The following is a 13,104-nucleotide window of genomic DNA, read 5'->3' as shown; positions in this document are numbered from 1 at the left end:
AATAATAAAAAGAGAATTTTTATTATTTTCTTTTCTTTATTACTACTTGAACTCTCGACTTTCAAGTTTTATGACCCCCTGGAGCCTATCATTTCTGAGATCATTTCAGTAATCTCCATCCCCCCCCATCTTTTTCTTATTATAATCATCATGTTCACTTATGTGGCTAAAGTATTTCACGTCATATAAAGTACTTTCCTCATCACAGCCCTGTAGTCAGTATGAATATCAATTCTCCCATTTTATGGATGAAAAAACTGAGACCCTAAGACTTAAATAATTTGCCTAAGGTCAGTCATCTAGAACCTGTCTGAATCCATTTGTTGATGAAGTTAAACTCAGGAGACCAAAGTTGGAGATTCTTACATTTTAAAGAAATCTCCTATCTTTCAATTTAGTTGTTCTAAGTCAGAGAACCATGATTAACCACCTGTTATTTGCAAGGCATACTGCTATGTGTCAGACAATCCAAGGACAAAGTGAAAAGCAATCCTTCTCAAGTTTATGTTCAAATCAGAGTGCGTGTGTATGTGTGGGGGTACAACAAGTAAGTAGAGAAGTTTTTTAAGTAGTCATAAGGCAATATGAAGAGGGAAAGATTACTAAAGACTGAGTGGATCATAAAAGCCTTCCTGGAGGAGGAGGCATCTGATTGGAGGCTTGAAGGAAATTAGAAATTCTATGAGGTAGATGCAGGGAAGAAGGAATTTTTTACTTTTCAAAGAGCTTCATTAACTTTGGGTGTTTGTGTAGGAGAGATATACCAAATAGTTCATAGTTTTTAAAGCAAAGATGAGATGTTTCATTTGGAATGCAAATTCATATTGTGAATCAATGACTCTTTTCATTCTACTGTCATCACATCAGTAATGGAGGCTTTCCAAGGGAAGTTGAAAAACTTCTCAAATATGGGAGTTGGATACAAAACTGGAGAGGAGAGTTAGCACCTGTTGACCTCTTTGGAGTGACTTGAGGCTTTCAGAGAAAATTTGCTATCTAAGACTTTCTCATCTACCACATAGTCAAGAAAGGTCAGTGGATTTGGAGTCCAAGGCATTGCTACTACTTTCTGTATGACCTTAGCATGTTCCTCAACTGTCTGGAGCTTGGTTTCCTCAATGAATGATAGGATGGGCTAAATCATTTCTAATAACTTTTGAACTCTAAGTTCTTTGATCTTTTAGGATTTAAAATTCCTTATATTAGTGTCACAAATGTGCTATAACAGTTTATCAGATGATTTTGCAATGAAGGAGATTGTATGGTTGAATGGAAGGAAGGAAATGGTATGGAAAAATATCTGAAAATTAGACTTAATCTTTATAAAAATAACCTTAGAAAATCATTCATTTTTAAAACAGTAATGATATTTGAAAAGTTTATAGTGGAAAAATAAGTATAAAACTTTAGCCTATGGTCTCCCTTCCTTGTTCTGGTTGCTAATTAAGATTACTATATTGGTTCTCATTTTTCTAAAAAATTCCTATCCTTTATAAGTCCCCTTGATCTTATATAAATATTCATTACTAGAATTGATTTGCAGAAATGGTACTTTTTTAGCCCAGTAAAATAAAAAAAAATCAGCAATGTGAACATTTAAGATGACAGAAATCAGCTGCCCTGTATGTATTGAATGAGTTGCCATTCAGAGGGACACACAATAACCTATGCTGCAGAGTAGAGAAATCAAAATCACTGGTAGGAATGAAAGGAATACTTTCTCACTTTGGGAAGTATATTGATGGATTTCAGGCCATTGGAACCTACTTAGTAAGTCATGTCAGGCTTTATAGAAAATGATAACCTAGAGTCCTGAAAGAATGACTAGTTTTCTTGAATGATAATTTAGCTTCCTTCTAGGTTTAGGTTCAGCTTGCTAAGTCATGTAGCCTGCTTTGAAGTTAAACTTACCCTTTATTCTTTTTTTTTAATTTAAATTTTTTTAATTTCCTGCCCTTTATTCTTGATAAAAGTATTCATTGGGGCACAGAAGAAGATTCAACAGTAGTGCTTTCTTATATTTAAAAAAATAAAAATTGATTTCCTGACAAGTAGAGTTAGGTCAGTTATGTTTGATCCTTTCTCTTAAGACATTGTGACTGCATTAGTAAATAGTAACCAATGTCCAATTTTCCTCTTACAATCCAATAAAACAAATCTCACAAGGAATCCTTTGCACCAAGATACCTTAGGAGAATCCAAACAAGCCACTGTTACCAGGTTCCTTGGGGAAAGGACCAGCTTGGAATGGTTTCATTGGCCCCCAAAAGTGATGCTTTGCTTGCTGATCATTGGCTGAATGGTATTGCCATGTGGGCAAGCTGATATAGCCGGTAAAACAGTTTAAGGAATCCTAAATCGGGTGATTTTTGTTTTCTCCATGACTGAATCAGATTGGCCATATGCTTATCTTTATCATCTTGACAAGCAAATCTGGTTGATTGCTCTGGGATGTGATGGATTGCTAAGTGATCAGCCGGTTGACAGGCTGAAATGTGAATTGACTGCATAATTTGGTCAATTGGGTGGAATGGTGGGGGTATGGACATATATAGAGTAATCCTGGTCTCAGGTGTAATGGTGCCAACTAAAGATGCTGGTGCCAGTTACTTCAATGGACAACAGTTCCTTCTTTTCTAGGGATAAAGTGACAGAGCAGTTGCCACAGTGAATGACTTGTGAAATGAACATAGAAATAATCCCATCTTTCCTCCAAAAGGCACATATGTATGAATTCAAACAAAGCTCTTAAAAGACAGAAAATATGGGTACTGAGCTATTTAGACAAAACAAGATCTTACTGAACCACCGGCACCTTTTGCATTTTCCCCTTATTCCATTTGAAACCTGGGATATGCATGTACCTAACCAGAGGAGCTGATTTCAATGTGAAAGAGGTTGTGGATTAAGACAGTAGTTAATTTTCATGAATTGGTTCCCTTAAAGAGGGGAAAGAGTATGATAGTGTCTTGGAGTAGATGCACATTTTTTATTTCGCTATTATCAATGGAATAAATTCTTGAGTTTGTTAGGTTCTATATGCTCACCTTTTGTACGAAAAATTCTTAATGGAAATTATAAACCCATTCCACATACTTGCAAAGGAAATAGACCCTTCATTATTTCAAATTGTATCAAGATTCTGGGGTCTCTTCTCCCATTGATGCATTTACCCAAGTCCTATTAACATTAATGGGAGTTAGGCATGTGTATCGACAAGAGAATAGATCCATATGCTGGTAATTTAATTTCTCGGTCTAGGTGTGTCTTGGATAAGGTACAGTAATCATTATTACCTATTAACATCAGCAAGCACAAAAACCCCTCACAAGTAAATATTTAACATTTCATATTCAACAGCATTTTAGTTTTCTAGTCACTGTGTACATGAATCGGATAGAAATTTGAGTCCTTGTTTTTGTGAGCGATGTTTAGTGGCTAAGTCATTTTAATTTCTTATATGACATATTATGTTCAAAATTGTATTTACTTAGATTGAGAGTGAATAGATTTATGTTAGCTTATTCTGTTTTTGGTTAGGTTCTGTGATTTCATTAATATGAGGAATTCCTGGTGCAGAAAGTAAGTCCACTGGCACAGGTAGTCACCCTTCTCTAATTTCGAGTTTTAGATATTTCCCAGGGGGCATGAAAGTTGAAATGGCTTGCCTATGATCACTCAGCTAGCCATTGGGCTAGAATTTCTGCCTCTGCCCATCATAGATTAGTGAATAAATGAACAAATATTAAAAGTATTTACTATATGCACAGCACTATGTTAATTGCTAGAGATTTAAGCTCAAGTTTATTAAGGGAAGATACTATATCTAGGAGGTTTTAATTTCAAGATAGATAGAAAGATCCAGTTGTTCTTTAAACAGATGGTAATTAATCTTCTTCAGTGTCATTACCATTGATAACACGATATTGGCTTCTCACATTGAACCATTTGACAGAGCCAAAGACTTCAGGGGTAAGAACTTTTCCCAGTTTTCATTATCTGTTTTATCTGGAGGTGAGGAAATAGGATATAATACCTGCAGAGGCAACTGCTGAGTTATAATAGCCTTGACTTATATACTTGTTGGTGGCATTTGGTGAATGGTTGATGTTGGTGGCCTTTGGGGATGATAGGATTCTTCACTAGTCTTTTTTTTTCTTCTGTGATTGCTGCATAGACTGGGTTAGAAGCAAGATGAGTGACTCAGAGTCTTGCTACTCCCAGTGCTGTTGTGCTTACCTGTCTATTGATGGCAGGTATTCATCATTTGATGTTGAAGTAATGACAGGTTCCTTCTCTACAAGACTTCCCATTTATGATAACTGAATGATCTTGTGACCTTGGGTGGGGGAACAGCTATTCATGTAGCTCATGAACTAAGCTTCCTGGGAGGTCTCCAAAAGGGCTGAGATGAAGGTGGTGTTAGATGTTTCTCCTTACTCAGACTAGCTTGCCTGCTCCACTGATAATAGAACATTAAGATAAAAATGCCAATATAAAGTTCAGAACTTCCCTTGAATTTCAGTTAGTCAATCAATGAACATTTTTACTACATGCAAAGCACGGCACTAAACTCAAATTCAAAGAGAGGCAAAAGACCAGTGAGAATTTACAGTCAAATGAGAGTAGACAACAGGCAAAGAAATATGAATAAATCTTCTACAGGAAAAATAGGAATAATTACAAGAAAAAAAGCACTATAATTATTATAGATTGGGGAAGACTTACTGTAAGAGGTAGAATTTTGGTTGGGCCAGGAAAGTCAATTGAAGCCAGGAAAGTCAATAGAGAGAGATGAGGAGGAAAATATTTCAGGGTATGGGAAACACTAGAGAAAATGCCCAGAGCCATCAGATGGAGTGTCTCATTTGTGGAACAGTCAGGAGGTTGATGTCATTAGATTAAAGTGTATACAGTGGGAAGAGTAAGGTGTAAGAAGATTAGAAAGGTAGAGGGGGGCTAGGTTATGAAGAATTCTGAATGCCAATGAGAGGATTTGATTCCAGAGCTCATAGCGAGTCACTGGAGTTTATTGAATAGGGGTATATATGATCAGATTGGCACTTTCAGAAATTCATTTTGGTGCGTGAATAGAGGATGAATTGGAAGGGAGAGAGACTGGAGGCAGGCAGATCCACCAGCAGACTATTACAAAAGTCCAGGGCTGAGATAATGAAAGCCTGCATCAAGGTGGTAGCACTGTTAGAGGAGAGAAGGGGATATATCTAAGATATGTTGCAAAGCTGAAATCCATAGGCTACGGCAACCAATTGCATATGGTAGAAGAGATAATGAAGAGGTTGCGAGCCTGAGGAAATGAAAGAATGGGGTTGCCTTCTATGATGACAGGAGAAAGAAAGAATTAATGGGAAAAGGTCATTTATTTTTGTATTTAAAAGAATAGAAATGTAATTTATTATCATATCCTGTAGCTAAATAAGTCAGCATTTTGTCTTTTCACAATTACACCAAAGAGTAGATTTTTTTTTTTTTGGTTGTTTTCGGAACATCATCTATACATAAAATTTTACAACTGGAAGGAAGTTTAAAGACCCTTGAGTCATTTTAAAGATGATGATATTAAGGTCCAGAGAGGTGAACAGTTGACTGCATGAAGGCATACTTGCCTGGGTTCTGGATAATGGATGATGCTCTTTTGCTTTCTCAGTCACCAATGGAATGGAACAAGGCTGTGTGCTTGTTCCCATACTTTTTAGGCAGATGCTTTCAGGACGATGTTGTCAAATGCCTTCAATGAGGATGAACACCACATCAAGGTCCACTACCACACTAATAGTAAATGCTTCAACGTGAAAAGGCTACAAGCCAAGATTAAAGTGGAGGGAGTACTGGTTCATGATCTTCTGTTTGCAGATGATTGTGCCCTCAATTCAGTTTCTGAGTGAAGCTGAAATACAACAAAATATGGATCAATTCTCTGTTGCTTGTGCTAATTTTGGTCTAATAATTAATAGCAAGAAAACAGGTGCTCCACCAGCTCATCCATATGTGGAATCATGGGTAACAGCAAATGGAGAAGTTTTGAATTCTGTGGATAAGTTCACATATTTTGGCAGTTTGCTTTCTAGGGATGTACATGTTAATTATGATAATGCAATGCTAGAGCTAGCTCAGTGCTTGGGAGACTGTGGAAGAATGTGAAGGAGAGAAGAGAATAGACTATCAAACTGAAGGTCCATGGAGCCGTTGTGCTGACTTCAATGCTATATGCCTTTGATACCTGGGTGATCTTCCTGCACTTGCCAGGAAATTAGGAAAATTTCTATTTGAAGGGTCTTGGGAGTATTCTGAAGATCATTTGGCAGGAGAAGCTCCCAGATATTGAGGTTGGTTCTTGAGTTAAACTGTTAAGCATTCAAATGTTACTACAATGCAACTTTGATGGGATGACCATGTGGCTCAGATGTCAAATGAATTCTTGCCAAAGAGACTATTTTTATGGAGAACTCACCCAGGGGCAAGTACTAATGGAGGGTTTAGAAAAAGCTATACAAGGGTATTGTCAAGGTCTTTTTTTTTTTTAGGTTTTTGCAAGGCAAATGGGATTAAGTGGCTTGCCCAAGGCCACACATCTAGGTAATTATTAAGTGTCTGAGATCAGATTTGAACCCAGGTACTCCTGACTCCAGGGCCAGTGCTTTATCCACTGCTCCACCTAGCCTCCCCACAAGAATTATCAAGGTCTTTCTTAAGAACTTTGGAGACACTGGCACAAGATCACCCAGCATGGAGCGCCCTCATCAGAGAAGGGGATGTGCTCTATGGGCAAAGGAGGATTGAAGTAGATCAAAAGAAATTCAGGATGTGCCAATTTAGAGAATCCACCCCAAATGTTCACATGGCTTATCTTTGCCTGATCTGTGATAGAACATTCCTACAAGCCATAGTTAGACACACTTTAACTTGACTTCAACATAGTTTGTCATTTTGGTTTTCTTCAAGAACAAAGGACAACAAAAAATCCAAACTACCTCTTATTTCACAAATATTTTAGTGTCTCTTCCTGAGCTTTCTCTTCTTCCATTGCATCTTAAGGTAGAGTGGCCAGCACACTTATCTTCCCAATACAAGTATGTCATAAAGGTTTTTTGGCAAGATAGGAATAATTTATTACATTTTCTTAATTTTCATTTTTATTTGATAACTGTCCATGTTCCTTGTCCTCCCTCATTTATCCTTGGAATAGATGTTACTATTAATTTCATTTCACAGATGAAAAAACTGAGGCAAAGGTTAAATGACTTACCTAGGGTCACATATCTACTAAGTGTGTGTGGTCACATTTGAACTCAGATCTTCCCAACTTCAGGTCCAACATTCTATTGATTGAGCCACCTAATTGATTCTTTTACCTGGTTAAAGATATTGGAGAACAAAGGTAAGCTATATATTAATCACTTAAGAGACATTTAATAATGGAGGCTCATGTGCTTACCTCCAGTATATAGGAGTGTGACGCAGTGGGAAAACACTGATTCTACTATTAGATGACTTGTCTTTAGGTCTTAGGTGTGCCTCATATGAATTGTGTGACCTTGGACAAGTCCTTTTTTTCTCAACAGAAATATGATGTTCCCTCTGTCTCCCAGTTTTTGAGAAGATAGTATAAAACTATGGAGTCACTGGACCTGAATTCAAATTATGACAATGCCATTACCTGTTGGAACTTTGGTCTGACTCTCTCTGAGGGAATATACTAGGTGATCTTCAATGCCATTTTTCATTTCTTGATCTATGCCAGTCCTCTCTGAAGATGGCAGCTACCACTTGGTCTCAACCATATTGGTGTCTTGCAAGCATAAGTTCCACAGATTCGTAGATCAAGAAATGGAAGGGACCTTCAAAGTCATCCATTCAGCTCTACCCATTTTATAGATGAGTAAAGTAAAAACTCCAAGATCATCAGAAGCAGAACTTGGAGTCAGTTGCTTTAACTCTAGAACCAATACTCTCGCCATTGTCATCCCCCCCACCCCATAAAGTAAGCATAAGAATGAATTTGTTATTTTTTATTGGTCAAGCAAATCAATATGAAATGATTCTCCAAGGAAGTCAGGTGGTGCAGTGGATAGAGTGCTAGGTCTGAAGTTAGGAAGACCTGAATTCAAATTCAGATGCCAGTCACTAGGTGTATGAATCTGGACAAGTCACTTAATCTTTGTCTGCCTAGGTTTTCTTATCTAGAAGATGGTAGAACCCTTTAGCATATTGATGTGTGTGTGTGTGTGTGTGTGTGTGTGTGTGTGTGTGTGTGTGTAGAAATAAAAATAGTGTCTGCTTTATAGGATTGAAGGAGATAATAGCTGTAAGATACTTATAAGAGTTTCTGGCACAAAGTAAATGCTTTTAAATGATAACTATGATTCTTTTAAAATTATATAGCCATGAGGGCAGTGGAGTAGATGCTATGGAGTACTTTGAGTTCAGTAATTCATTGAGGATGCCAAGATCAATTGGGACATCAATGGTCCTGACTTTGGTCCCGCTACTGGACTTTGATGACTCTGGAAGTGAGGATGATGACTTTGCACAACTCTGCCTCATTTAAATCCAATTGATGCACAAATGAAGACATTATCGTGATGTCATTGGAACCCCTTGGAGCCAAAGGTTGAACAAAAGCAACAACAATTTTTTTATTTTTCCCTTGCTTTGAAGTTCAGCTGACCAGGTCTTCTATTAATTGCTTGGGGTTGTTCACCAAGTGAGTAAGGCTAAGTCTACACATAAAAATTTGATTATATTTAGCAAACGAATGGGCTAAATAATTCACCTCCAAAACAGTTTTGTTGACCATAAAGTCAAAAAAATTCTTGACTAAGATTTTCAGCTTTAGGTCAGTTATTTTGGCACCAGGTTGGCATCTCCTCAAGATTATGAATTGACACCACTTAAATGACTTAGGTTTTAGTTCTTAAGCTAAGTTCCAATCTCCTAAATTGTATGATTCTTGATATTCTGCATTTATGAATGTCCACGAGTTTACTAAATGGCTTCAGTAGTATCCTAGAGCTATGTGTGCTAATATAAGGGGACAGACAGAAAAAGAGTGAGAGACAAAGAGAGAGAGACAGAAAGACAGAGATAAAAAGAGGTGAGACAGAGACATATACACACACAGATAGAGACAGAGAGAGAGAGGAAGAGGGGCAGAGGGGCAGATGGACAGATGGACAGACGGACAGAGAGAGGCAGAGAGAGAGAGAGAGAGAGAGAGAGAGAGAGAGAGAGGGGCAGAGAGGCAGAGAGAGAGAGGGGCAGAGAGGCAGAGAGGCAGAGAGACAGAGAGAAAGCCAGCCCTACTCTAGCTTTTATTTTATCTATAAAATGAAATTCTTTATGTGATGATAGAGATAATAGATAAAATGGATAATGTATAAATTGGACTCATAGTCGACCTCCCAGTATTTGCAGGGAAAGCACTTTTCAACCCTTATATGTACCCTCTGTAGCCAGAGGTTGTTTATTACTAGCCACGAGACTGAGCAATTTGCTTAACCTTTGTGTTCCCTGGGAGTCCTCATCTGTAAAATGGGAATAGTAGCACTTGAAGTGTTTAACGGCTATAATAAGGAGCAAATAACATGTCTATGACAGTTCTTTGTAGGCTTAAAGCACGATCTAAAGCAAGCTATCGTATTCTTGCATTTCATAGAATACATTAAATCCAAAATAAATCTGAATTTATGGAATAATGACGATTTTCTACTGTATAACCATTTGTGATCAGAAGGGCATCGTATAAGATTTTTATTTAAACTAACAAATGATTATTTTTTCCATTAGATGCATAAATAGTCCCCTGATTCATGAATCTGTTCATCCATCTTTTCTACTGGGAACATTAGTGGGTGTTTAATCCTTAGCAGTAACATATGTTTTGTATAGCAGTCGTCCATGTGACTCATAGTATAACTTAACGTAGCATTAAAGTGTATCAAATTAAGATTCTGTCTACACACAAAAACTATTTTTAAAAAAAATAAAAATAGTCGAATTTAATCAAGTAACCCGTTCTTTTGAAAGACACATGACTAACGATCTCAGCATTACAGCTGAATTAGTATTAATGGAATCCAGCCATTTTGAACAAAAGCAGTTTCTCTGATTATATACAGTGTTAATAGATTGTACCCAACCCAATATGGTGATTCTTAGAAAAGATGTTGTTACCTTGTATAGTGATCAAAACATGTAGACTGTCTTATGTTACCTAACCATGGGAAACTGTGCACACTTAAATTAAACTGAATTAGAGGGGGGGGGAAATAACAAAAACCAACCCTGGATCACTTATAGTTCTACAAAGGTGATGATTGGAATTTATGGGAAATTATTCTTATTGCTATTAAAATTATTGTTATTATTAAATAAAGGGAAGAGGTTTCTAAAAGTCCTGTGGGTTTTTTTTTTCTTTTTTCAGTTATCTGATCTTAAAGGGATAGAGGCTGTCTTTCCCTCCTTCATTTGTTAAGGGATTTTTACCCCATACATTTTCCTAGTAACTTGGATTTTTCTCAAATGGCTTTATCACAACACTAAAGGTTTGACATATGGTTATATGATTCTGACTAAGAATTGTCTTTGCCGTGTTTGAGGACATTTCGTTTTGGAATAACAGCATTAGAGCCTTTTGAAAATAACAGAATATGAGCTGAAAATTATTTCCCTTGGAAAAAAAGTGGAGCTAATTTATCATTTGGCTGATTTGCTCCTGAAGTCACACATTCATATAAATGCCAGGGTACATATGCATATACATATGTATATGGAGAAGTGGGTATGTGTGCTTGTGTGTGTGGAATACCATGGCATGGTTTAGACAGTGTGCCTTTTAAAATTTATATTCATTCACATACAGATCAGGAAGGAAAGAATACTCATATTGGTAGCACATTTCATCCAAGGATTTCAATTAATTAAGTTTTACAATTCCCCCATGTAGTGGGCAAATACTGTCATTATCTCTGTTTTATAGATGGGGAAATAGAGGGTAAAAACTTGTTCAAGGTCACATAACGTCCAGATCTCTAAGGCAAGAGAAAAAGGGAGTGTGGAGTCACTCATTTGAATGATTCAGTTCAAGGCAAAAGGAAAAAAAAAAGAGATTTTGGATTTGTATTATTCAGATGATTTTTTTTTAGTTCTCTGATTTGAGAAGGATAATACTCAAAATATACTCAAGGGCTAGTTTGAATGATTTTTGCTTATCCAATTTGTGTTTTGGGGAAATTGTTGAGTATTATTACCTTTTCATTTAGGTTTTTAGTAACAATAATACTGCCATTGATGAATAATGAGGCTACCAGTGATGAACAGTGTCAAATAACAATGGATAGAGACCCATGAGCTGGAATGTGATTGTAAAGACTTTTCTATGAATGTTTCAAACAGAATCACAGAATTGCAGAATTGTAAGAGGCCATGGTACCCATTTAATTCTGATGGCATTCAAAAAAAATCATTCCTTGCATCTCTCAGAAATTATCCTCTGGTCTTTGCTTGATAATGACTAATGAAGTGGGATCGTCTATCTCCAGAGAGAACCTGTTCTACTTTGGCTGTCCATAGTGATTAGGTAGTTTTTCTTTTGTTGAGGTTAAATTTGTGACTCTGCGGTATCAGCTCATTTCCTAAATTTTGTCCATGTAGCCAGAATCACAGAATCTTAAGAGTCTGATGGGATCTCAGCAGTTCCCTAGTCCCAACTATACCCCAAAAGGATTTTTCACTAGGTTATCCTCAACAATAGAAGAAGCCTACTTACTTTTCCCCAAGACAACCTTTCAAGTACGTGGAGACAGCTATTCGCCATCCCATTTTGCCCTTTCCTCTTAAGTCTTCTCTCCTTCAGACTAAACATTTCCACTTCATGCAGCTGTTTTTTTTTATTTGACATGGACTTAAGGTCCTTCACCAAGTTGGTTGTTCACTTCTGAGGATTCTGAAGTATATATTTATTTTTTAAATGTGTTGCCCGGGACCATGCATGGTACTTTAGAGGCTGTCTGTCTAGCACTGAGTAATATTTCTTTGCCTCAGTCTCCTCATTTTTGAAATAAAGGAGTTATACTTGATTGTCACTTAGGTCTCTGTATTCTAAATCTCTGATTTCAGTGGGACTCCACATGTAGATCTCTCTCTCTCTCTCTCTCTCTCTCTCTCTCTCTCTCTCTCTCTCATTGGCAAGGCAATTGGGTTAAGTGACATGCCTAAGGAAATTATTAAGTAACTGAGGCTGAATTTGAACTCAGGTTCTCCTGACTCCAGGGCCTCTATCCACTATTCCACCTTGTTGCCCCTGTAGACCTCTCTTATTTTATTTTAGGTTTTTTTTTTTTTGGCAAGGCAATGGGGTTAAGTGGCTTGCCTAAGGCCACACAGCTAGGTAATTATTAAGTGTCTGAGATAAGATTTGAACCCAGGTCCTCCTGACTCCAGGGCTGGTGCTCTATCCACTGCACCACCTAGCCACCCCTGTAGACCTCTCTTAATGAACCTAAGATTGCCGCTACTTTTCTTGGATACCATGTTGTTCTCATGGTCTATACAGAGTCTGACTTCATGAAAAATCCTAGGTTCTTTGCAAACAAACTGCTTTATTTTTTTCTCTATCAGAAATCAACTTATTAGACTTAGCCCAGTGTTCAAGCTTGACAAGACAATTTTTTGCATCTTGATGTGGTCATCAGCTGTCATTTATCCCCTGTGATTTTGTATCATCTGCATGTTTCATAAGCACACTGAGCAATGTGGTAATCATCCCCCCAAGTCCTGAACCATCTACAAATCTGAAAAGCATGACATCTATCAATCAGACAACAAATAAATATGAAGCATCAATTATGTTCTCAGTATTGTGTTAAATGCTGGAGGATCAAAGACAAAAGTGAAATAGTCCTTGAACACAAAGACCTTTCGTTCTAGTGTGGGGAACATCATGCTCCTGTAGAAGCTTGTGCAGGGGAGAGGACTTAGAAGTACAAGTAGTTTGTGGAAAGGGAATGGGCTGCTGCCAGTGGAGAAAGTAGGAAAGCTTCATGGAGAACATATCATTTACTTGAAAGAAATAAAGAATTCTAA

The sequence above is a fragment of the Macrotis lagotis genome, chromosome 8 (genome assembly GCF_037893015.1).
Source record: "Macrotis lagotis isolate mMagLag1 chromosome 8, bilby.v1.9.chrom.fasta, whole genome shotgun sequence".
Classification (NCBI taxonomy): domain Eukaryota; kingdom Metazoa; phylum Chordata; class Mammalia; order Peramelemorphia; family Peramelidae; genus Macrotis; species Macrotis lagotis.
Note: the sequence above shows the minus strand (reverse complement) of the source record.